Consider the following 10,928-nt stretch of genomic DNA (forward strand, 5'->3'; position numbering starts at 1 on the left):
AGAAATTTTATATCTGTTACATAATTCATTTCCTATATTATTGATGGAAACCCAAGACAAAGAAACCATAGACTTGGGGGTATATTTTTAGTCACATGTTGAATACCTAGTTCTCTTTTACATACATACACACACAAACACACATGATTTTATGAGTTTTGACATGGTATGCACCATTCCTGCAATCATACACAGCTGGTTCCTCTCTCACTCACTGCCATTGTATGTTGTTCCATTTGAAACAGGAATAAAAAGGGAAGAATCTATGAATGTCCAATTTCCTGTGTCTCTTCTTTTTGTCATTCATGCTGATGAGGCTAAGTTGCAGAGTTTGATATCCTTGATATTTTTCACATAGTTCAGGGAGACTATAAAATATCAGATGAAATTATGGGTGATATAGTCATATTTCAGAATCAAATGAGCTGTGTGAATATGTGAAGGTGCAGTGGATACCCCCTGGCAGTAGATTTGTGAGCTTATACTACTTTAAACCAAAATTGTACAATATCATAGATTCTTTATGGAACACCTCTGGAGGAAAGATATCAGCAAGAGGATAAAACAGGCAGCATGATGCAATGCAATGTTATCTAAATTTGTTTGAAATCCTAGAATTCAGTATTTGAGGAACTTCTGTTACATTTGGAATTCCACATCCTTTAGCAAACCAAAACTCTTTTAAGGAATTTAAGAAATATTCTGTAGGTCTATTAAAAAAAAAAACAGATACATCTAAGGCAAAGAAACAAAAGCACCACAATTTATTAGACACATATCCTTTAGAATATACAGACTAATTTTGTACTCTGTTTTCACAGACTAATAGCTATGTGACATTGTTTGGATGTTTGTTTGAGCCTTAGTCTTAATGAGCCTAAATTGTTTATATATAATGTAGGAAAAACAACAAGGGGCACAGAAGAATATCATTATTATTATATCAAAATTTGTAGCTGAAGTTAAACACATATCTTTTCTCATACTTCCAAATTATTGGTAAAAGAAAAAACAGAAAATCATATATCACTAATTTTATTTTTGCAATATTTACCTCTATAGGATTAAATAAATAAATAAATGAACTGAGAGAGAAAATAAATGAACTAAGTACTTAGTGCAAAATGTTAGATAAATGACCAATTATATTAGGAAAGAAAGTTTCAATCAGAAATCAATACAACTGGCAGAAAAAATGAGATGACAGATAAATTCAAAATCATATTGGGTTTATAAAATATTAATCAAACTGATTAACACAGATAAGTTCAATAAGAAGTAGGTGTGGTCAAAACCTGAAAACATCTTAATTTTTAAAATATTTAAAAGAGTATTAAGAATAGTTCTGTGGGAGGAATGAAAGCTTTTTTCAGTAACTGGTAGGTGTTTTTCAAAGTCAGTCATCTGTTCTTGCCAGCCTCCCAAAAAGAAATAAAGTAGAAAAGAGAATAGTGTGCATTAAAATGTTAAAATAAACCATAAATGTGTTCAAAAACAAAACAAAAATATGTATCTCCTATCTCTGTGGAGAAGTACATGTTAAGCAAGAAGAATAGCTGTATAAAAGGACTAACATAATGGATTCAAATACATACAGTTATAGAACACAATGTAGAAATAATTGTAACAAGTGTGATAGACAACCATTATTATAGAAATAGATTTTCAAAATAAGAAATGTTTACTCACAGCTTTACTAAAAAGTCCAAATTAATGAAAAGGTAATTGTCAGAAAAAAAATTAGACATCTGAAATTCCTGCATTTCATAATTCATCAAGCAAATTAATTTAAAAATAGTGAAATATTTTTAATTGGAAAATTGGCACACATTTATGAGAGCTATATTATCTAGTGCCTGTGAGTATGTGTTTATATAAAATTTTCTGTACTCCTTTTTTTAGAATCCACTCTAGACAAAGAGTATGGTCAAAATTATGCTTTACAGATAGTATCTCATGATTTTTTAAAGTAACAGTGGAAAAGTGAAGGCAACCTAAATGTCTACATAAGGGGTAACATTTAAAATAATTATGGTGTATAGTTATGAAATATCAGGTGGAAATTAAAGTGATTTTCAAGAAGAATAATGCTGTGGAAAGATGTTTTCAATATAATACTGCACATTCAATATAATACTGAGTGATTTTAGGATCTCAATTGTCTAAAAATACATATACATATTAAAAAGTATATGAAGAACATACACCCAGATTAATAATGCTTATCTGATAATAGGATTAAAGGCAACTTTTGTTTTCTGCTTTTATAAATTTTCTGTCCTGATTTTTCTATAAATAGAAGCTATTGCCTTTATAAACAGTAAAATAATTTAATTAAAGAAGTTTTATTTTTTTAATCTCAGTCCCGGGTCCATAATATCTCAGGTGACTGACATTCTGAGTAGACTGTGTATGCTCATTGTTATTCATAAAAATCTGTGAGTAGAAACACATGTATAAATTTCACTTACCTGTACATTAAATCCTAGTGTCACCTTGGAAGAAAAATATGAATACAGAAATCACTGGTTCTCCCTACCTCTCAGAATGAATTTTTGGAAGAAATATCAAGTGCATTCCATGAAAAGCCATCTTATCTGAAGAGCTAGCAAACAATGACCCCTCGCTCACTGCTGCTTTGAAAGCTCATTAATTTTTACTTTAAGTGTAGCATTTCTTTACCTCAATTGGTGACTTGAAAATGATTGCTAAGGGAGACTTCCTGAGTAAATCTTAGTTTGTGAGGTGTATTTATTTTTGCTCTCTATGTTCTCACCAATCTGTATTTGTTGGCAACAAGCATCCCAGCTCAGATAAGGATTTCTTTATTCAGAACTTCCAGAACTTTAGGCTTCAGTAGAAATTGATGGGGAGAAACCCAACCATTGAAGGACATCTCTTCTCATGCCTTCCTGCTGTACTTTCACCAGTCTTGCTTTCTTGGTGACCAGATAAAGTATAGTATAATTCTCTTGCTCTTTGCTGTAGCTTTATTTAAAGACCAGAAAATAGCAAGCTATGTTAAAGCAGAATATTTAGGGACTGCAAGTACCACAAACTCAGGAACAAATGTTAAGTGTCCTGGAGTAGCAGGTCTCTGATATCAGTGCTTTTAAGCCTTTTCTTTAGAAACCCTGGGCTAAGACTGGAGATAGCATCTTTGGTCCCTCTGAGTCTGGATGCAAATTGTTTGGCGATTCAAACCAAACAGCATCAGTAATGTATGGCTGGTTACATTTATGTGGTGTTCCAGGCTCAGGAATCCTGAGAGTCTATCATTAACATTTTCATGTATGGTTACAGATAAATATTTAAGTGGGTATTGCTCAGGCACAAGGAGGACTTAGGGATGCTCTGAACTTTCAGTTCCCAGAGGATCAGAATCGGCAGCTTCAGCCAAGATTGCAGCTAACCCAGTTCATCATGTGATGAAAAGTGTGGCTGTGGCATCTGTGACCAAGGGGATAGGGAGGCAGAGATCCAACTGGGTTGGAGCATCAATCTCTCTGTGGCCATGGTTTGGAAGTGATCCTAGAGTCTGGGACATTGGACACAGAATGTTCTAATCTCAGGAGAATGTGTACAAGAGTTTATCAGAGCCTATAAAACAATTCCAATACTACCTGTCTCACAGAGTTATAGGGAGGTTTGAGCAAGATAAAATGTGAAAAGATCTAGGTCAGTGAAAACTGCTATTCTGTTGTTGATGCCTTGAGGATAGACACATGTGGGCTAGAGGAACTGCTCTCTAATGTTAACGTTCTGACTTGCACAAGAGAAAGAGCTTCAGAGTACAATAAACTGTAGCTCCTTACTAATTGTGTGAACTTGGGCAAGTTTCTCACCTTCTTTTGGCCTTATGTTTCACATCTGAACAAAGGGGATGAGAAGGAACCTATTTCAAAGACTGTTCTGAAGTTATATGAGCTAATGCATACAATCCTTAGAATGATGTATGGCTTAGAGTGAACTGTTGTCTGCTGTCATCTACTGCATAGGAAATGAGAGCTCATGATGTGACTGCACCTAATAGGGGCAAAAATGGTCTCATGTCATATATGTAGCTTATCTTCATTTCTATTGTGGATGGTAGGATTCTGGGCAAATGTAGAAATTAGAGAAAAGAAAGGTCAAGTTTAGAAGTAGTCAATACTGATACACAAGTAATCATAAATCCGTAATCTTTCTATGAGTGTTTGATCTTTCCACTAAAATATCTATCAGTGAAGTTGAGGCTACCAGAAAAGTTGTAGGAGATAAAGGAAATGTGAATACAATGAGAAAGAATAAATAAAGTGGACTTTTATGTATTAGTCAGTTTGCTAAATGTGGTGTCTTGTGTCTTGTCTGAGTCTCATGTCTAATCCCCATGAAGAAGATATTATTATTTCCATTTTATGTAAAAGGAAATTTGGCCCAGGTTAAAAAACTAATAAGAAGAAGTGCTACTACAAATGACTAAATCATGCAAAAGGGCACCAATTTAATTTTAATATTTCAACCATGTGTTTGACATACAATTCTAGCTCTCATGACCACAGCACCCCCAGAAATGTTTATGGGTCTTGTTAAGTCCCAAGGAAGCTTTTAACACTAGAATTAAAAACAAGGAGAGAGGAGTACAAACTCCAATGCCCTTCTTTTCTGTATAGCAGCGACAGTTAGTGTTAGTTTTAGAGTTAGAGTTGTTAGGTTTTTTTTTTTAGTTTTTGCTGCCATTGATAGGAAATTTTAACTAGAGGTTAAAATTATCCTGTCTCTGCTGAAATCTTATATGAACAGAATTATAGCATAACTATCAGGTTAGACTTTTCCTCCACCCTGCAGCCATCAAAATTTCCAAAATTAAATATGCTTAGATAATCCTTAGGCAGGCTACCAGGATAAGTGCCAAAGACAGGAAAGAAAGTTAGGAGTTGTGCACTTTTCTCCACCTCTCTTTCCTGTCCAGAGCTGAAATGGACCCTGTCTGAGAAGTAAATCCTGTCTCTTCCAGTTGATAAAACTGAAGCTCCTAAGCAATCTAGAGCTGGTCTGAATCAGCACTTTCTCCCCCATCACATCCATTGTGTAGACACATCACAGCACCAGGGTCTGATTAGATACTATAATACAATGATTATTGCTCAAGATTAGAAATCAGATCATGCTGGACTTAAATAAATAAAGTTAGTTAATGCATTAGTCAGAATAAACTGTGTTGAGCTGTGCTAGTGAATTCTGAAATCTTAGTGGTTTAACATATACAATTTTATTTCCTGTTCAAGCATAATCATTAGGGGTTGGACGATCCTCTAGGGCAGTTGTCCTCCATGTGGTTATTCAGTAGTCCAGGTTGCTTCCTCTGTGTAGGCATGACATCTCAGTGCATTCTTCCAGTCTTGCTGCAACAGGGAAAAAGAAAGCTGGAAAGTAGAATACTGGCTCCTAAATGTTTCTTCCTTAGTGTGGAACACATCACTTCTGTGAGCCTTTCACATGGTCCTACTTAAGTACAAAGGGACTGAAAATATGATGGGAACAAATGGATATTTGGGGATCAGAATTGGCCAGCCACCACTGAGAAAGCTGCTTTCCCATTTGGAATGTAATGTTTACAAAACTGTTGAATATTAATTCTCACGTAATATATATTTAACATAAGATTTAGTCATGTCTGTGGAGCAAATTGTATTCATTCTATTCTTATGAAGATAAAATTAAAGCCACTATATTGTCAGGACTTCTGGATACTCTTTTATCTGGATGCATTCATTTGGAATTTTACTATAAATGTCTACATTTCAAACAACTTTCCATCTCTGTTCTATGACAGGTTTGCAATTTTCTATTCAAATTTGAAAGTGAAGATTCTATGTTGTTTACCAAGATATCATCAACTCTCTTTTGTACTTTCTACTTTGTTCCTATTAGTGAAAGTGCACATCCATGAAATGTAATCTATTTTGGAGGTGCAGTTCTCTGTAGGGTGTTTTTGTCAGAAAAAGTGCTGCACAACTATCTTCTACCTAGGCATATTAGGAGTAAGGTTGCTCTATGGCTTTACCTGGAAGAATTTAATATTCATCCTTGGCTTTAGGCAGAGAAAATAATTTATTCTGGGCCTTGCCCAGATTATAATGTAAATGGTGCTCCCTTGATTTGTGAAACAGAGTGGCATTAATTTTGTGATAAGTCCTGCTTTAATGACTTTTTTGCATTTTTCCAAACCCAAATGTTTCTTGTTGGTTCCTGTATCTCATAATGATAAACCTATTCTGATTTCAGAAGTTGTGATAAAAACTATGAATTTTTAAGGAAATTCTCATCCACACCTTTATATAGTCTATACATAGACCTCTGCAAAAAATTATTCCACTGAATGTAAAAAGCCATGGCTTTTTTAAGCATTGTGACAATTTTACCTCAATTTGCAATGCCCAATTGATCAATAATTTGTAAATGCAAATCTTTTCTAAATGTAAGGGACTTTAGTTATCATTTATTCAAATATTGATAGTTCATGAAGAGGAAACATTAAAGATTCCAGATAGCAAGTGGAGAAAATATATTTACTCTGCATATTCTGACTGCAAAAAAAACAGTATCAGCCATAGATGCTAAGCAATGAATGGATTTTTAAAAATCTTTTGTATTCACATCAATTTTCATCCAATGCCACTCTTTTTGGAGCATTTCCTTGGGGGAGTTGAGATCTTCCAGCTCACGGTGATAGCCTACGACTGCTACATGGCCTTCTGCAGGCCCCTGCACAGCATGATCACAATGAATGGAAGGTGTGTGGTCTCTGGTGGTTGTGTCCTAGGCTGGGGGTTTCTTCAGGCTCTAATCCAAATCTTTTTTGTTCTCTGGTTGCCCTTCTGTGTGCCCAATGCCATTAACTAATTCATATATGATCTTTACCTTCTGTTGAAACTCTCCTGCATTGACACTCATACCTCTGGACTCTTTGTTGTCACCAACAATTGGCTGCTGTTTATTATCAGTAATTCTATACTTATAATCCCCTATATCCTCATCCTTTGCTCCCCAGAACTCACAGCTCTGAAGGATGGCAGAAAGTTCTCCCCATCTGTGCATCCAATATTACTTTGGTCCTCTTATTCTTTGTGCCCTTATATTTGACCTGTGAGTGGTGGCTGAATTTTAAACTGTAGTAACACACGTTAATCCCTTTAATCTATAACCCAGAAATGTAGAGGTGAAAAATGCCAGAATCAAAGATGATTAGATAGTGCTTAAAAGGTTACCAGGATAGGTGCCAAGACAGGAAAGGAAGTTAGGAGATGTTCATTTTTTCCCACCTGTCTTTCCTGTTCTTCTTGTCCTTTCTAGATGGCTCCATGTCTTTTACCATCACTTCCAATTTATTGCTGAAAACTATGTCCTTCAATGGGTAGATGACTCAAGTCTTTTCAGAGCTATAATTACAACTTGAGATGAGTTCTAACCAGATTTAAAGCCCTAAAAAACAGAAACTTATTTTAAAGCATAAAAATTAGGAATTGCCCGCATCATGAAATCAGCAACAAATAAAAGTTTTCCTGGAGTAGCAGGTCCTAAATTCAGTTCTTTTAAATTTTTTTTCCTGAGAAAGCCCAGGCTTAGCCTAGAGATAGCTCTTTTAGTCCTTTTTGGGATACTGGCTAACACATGGCTGGAAACTCAGAACAAATGGCATCTGTTATTTGTGGCTTGTTATGCATGTGTGGTGTTCCAGGTTCAGGTATCCCTATAGCTGGTTCTTATCAGCATTTTCAAGTGTGATTTCAGGGAAATATTTAAATGGATATTACTTAAGTGAACTAGGTAAGAGTGTTCTGAACTTTCAATTCCTGGAAGATTATAATAGCAGTTTCAGGCAAGATGGCAGCAAAACCAATTAATCCTCTACTCTCTTGTGGCTGTAGCATCTGTGACCAAAGTCAGTGGGAGAAACTGGTAGGCTGGATTAGCAGCCTCTCTATGACTGTAGTTTGGAAGTGATCATGGAGTTGGGGATGTAAAATGCAAATGTTGTAGTTGTGGAAGCATGGTCCATGAACTAATCTGTCCCCTGTGAGGGTAGAACTATTGTGGGTGAAACCTTTCATTCAAGGTGGGTCTTAATCCTTTACTTGAATCCTTTATGAGAGGATAAAGGGCAGAGACATTTGGAGAGAGCTTTGAGAGAGAAATGCCCTGAAGAAGCAAGAAAGGACCCAGAGAAACTGAGAGCCAGAAACTGAAAGCAACAAAATCCAGGAAAGAAGGATCAGCAGACACCAACCATATACCTTCTCTTGTGACAGAGGAACCCTGGATGCCAGCAGTCTTTCTTCAGAGAAGGTATCCTCTTGGTGATGCCTTAATTTGGACATTTTCATGGCCTTAGATTTGTAAAATTGTAAACTAATAAACCCTCTTTGTAAAAGCCATACCATTTCTGTTATATTGCATTTTGGCAGCTTTAGCAAATTGAAACACTATCCCAAAGAGTTATTGAGATGACTGAGCAAGTGAAAATATCTTGGTCAATGCAAAACTGCTATTCTACTATTGAAGCCCTGAAGTTAGATACATTCAGGCTAGAGATACTGCTGTCTAATAATAAATATCTGAGTCTTTGCTAGGCGCAAGTACTTTAGAGTATAGTAACAATACACCCTAGTTCTGGCTCTTCTTAGTAACTATGCAAACTTGGGCAAGTTTCTCAGCCTTTTATATATTACTTTCCTCATATATACAGTAGGGATGAAAATGGTACCTATTTCATAGGACTTTTGTGGGGTTAGCAGAGATAGTGCATGTATCATGCTTAAAACAATAAGTAAATTCATTCTTGCATGTATTGTCTTCTGTACAGGAAAGCAGAGCTCATGTGTTACCAAGCCAGGTTTCTGGAAAGAATTATATCAACTCATATATGTAGCTTGTCTTCTTTACTCTTATGTTTGGTAGGAATTTAGGCAACTGAGGAAATTAGAAAGGCCAAGTTTTCCACAGCAGAATATTGATTCACAAGTCATCATAATTATGAAATCTTTCAAAAAGTGTTTGATCTCTCCACTAAAATATCTGACAGTGAAGTGGAACTCCCTGAAAAGGTTGTAGGAGATAGAGCCAATGTGAATACAATGAGAACTAAACAGTAATGAGAACTTTCTCTGTAAAAAACACTCTGCTAATTCTGTTATCTCATCTGATTCACACATAATCTTCATAAGGCTAGGTGATGGTGCCCAGTAGTCTGGTCAAGCAAGCACTGGCCTATCTGTTGCTGCAAGGACAATCAGTGGATTTGAATCATCAGAAAATTGATTGGATCTATGGCTGATTATATCTGCAGTTGTCAAAGTGGTGTGTCTTCTGCAATGAGACATGGTTAATCTAATCAGGTGAAGGCTTTTAGGAGGGAGGTGATAGCTTCAGCAGTCAGAAGAGAGAACTTTTTCTCTTCTTCAGTCAGCCAGCCTCTCCTGGGGAATTCATGGAAGACCTTCATCAGTGTCAGCTTGCAGCCTGCCCTATGGAATTTGGACTAGTGCATTCCCACAGTTGCATGAGACACTTTTATAAAATCTCATACTATTTACATATATCTCCTTTTGGTTCTGTTTCCCTAGAGAACCCTGACTATTTCAGGTAGGTATTGATGTTTCCATTTTGTGCATAGGAAATCAATGCTAACTTTGAGCATTGTTTGGTTAAGGTCAAAAAGCTGATAATTGGTAGTGCTCAGAATTAAATCCAGACTGATTTCTAATCCACATTCTAATCATGTTATTGTTTCTTATCAGACACTGGTGCTTTGATGTGTCTAATCCACTGTGCATAATGGGAGAGGAAGGAGGACTCAGACTGCCTCTGGTATGTTTAGGAGCTTTGGTTCTATCACCAGGAGCAGACAGAACTTACTATTCAAGCAGATCCCATGTATAGCCCTTGACCAGGAAAGAGAGGTATATAGAAAAGGAAACATTGATTTTCCTTTCCTGCCTTCATTCCCTTCCTGGAAACCTACCTAAGGAAAACCAAACAGGTGTGATTCTGGGAAATTCCTGATGCCAGTTGTTTGGAAGGAAAGACTGCAGAATTATGACTTAGGACCATGTATGTCTCTCCACAAATGGTGCATGGTAGTGAACCAGAGAAATAATATTCCAAAGACATGATTCTGGATCTGATTCTCAATTCTTCTACATACTATATGATTCTTGCATGTCAATTAACTTGGATGATCTTATAAAACAGCCTTAAATAAAGTAAGGTTATTAGGTGGATTAACAAAATACAGCATGTGATATCATCCAGTTGGTACATTACAAATAGAAAATACTTGGGAAATATTTTCTGGTTTAAATTGAGAGAAATGGTGCATGCCACACATTTTCACTATTATCATAATGTACTTCCAATCTGTGTGCTCTTGAGCAATTCATTCAACTTCTCTGTGCTTCAGTTTCCTGTTCTGAATAAATGAAGACAGCAATGCCTTATAGTGTTGTTATGAGGATCAAATTAGTCAATGAAGAAGCATGTGGTGGTTTGTAATTCTATGTGCCCCCAGAAAAACATGTTCTTAAACTTAATCCATGCCTGTGGTTGTGAACTTATTGCAAGTAGGACATTGTGATGAGGTTACTTGAGTCACGGTATGGCCCACCTCAATCAGATGGGTCTTAATCCTATACCTGGGGTCCTTTATAAGCAGAATGAAATTCAGACAGAAAGAGAAAAAGCCACAGGGAGCAAGAAGTTGAAATTCAAAAGAACCCAGAAGAGAACAGAGAAGGCAGGAGAGGCTGCCACATGTGATGCCCTGTGGCAGAGGAGCCAAGGGCCAAGGATCACTGGCAGCCAGTCCCAGAATGCCAGTCTTTGGGAAGAAAGTATCACCTTGATGAAGCCTTGAATTGGACTTTTTCCCAGCTTCAAAATCATGAATA

This window comes from Choloepus didactylus, chromosome 6 (assembly GCF_015220235.1).
Source record: "Choloepus didactylus isolate mChoDid1 chromosome 6, mChoDid1.pri, whole genome shotgun sequence".
NCBI classification, from domain to species: domain Eukaryota; kingdom Metazoa; phylum Chordata; class Mammalia; order Pilosa; family Megalonychidae; genus Choloepus; species Choloepus didactylus.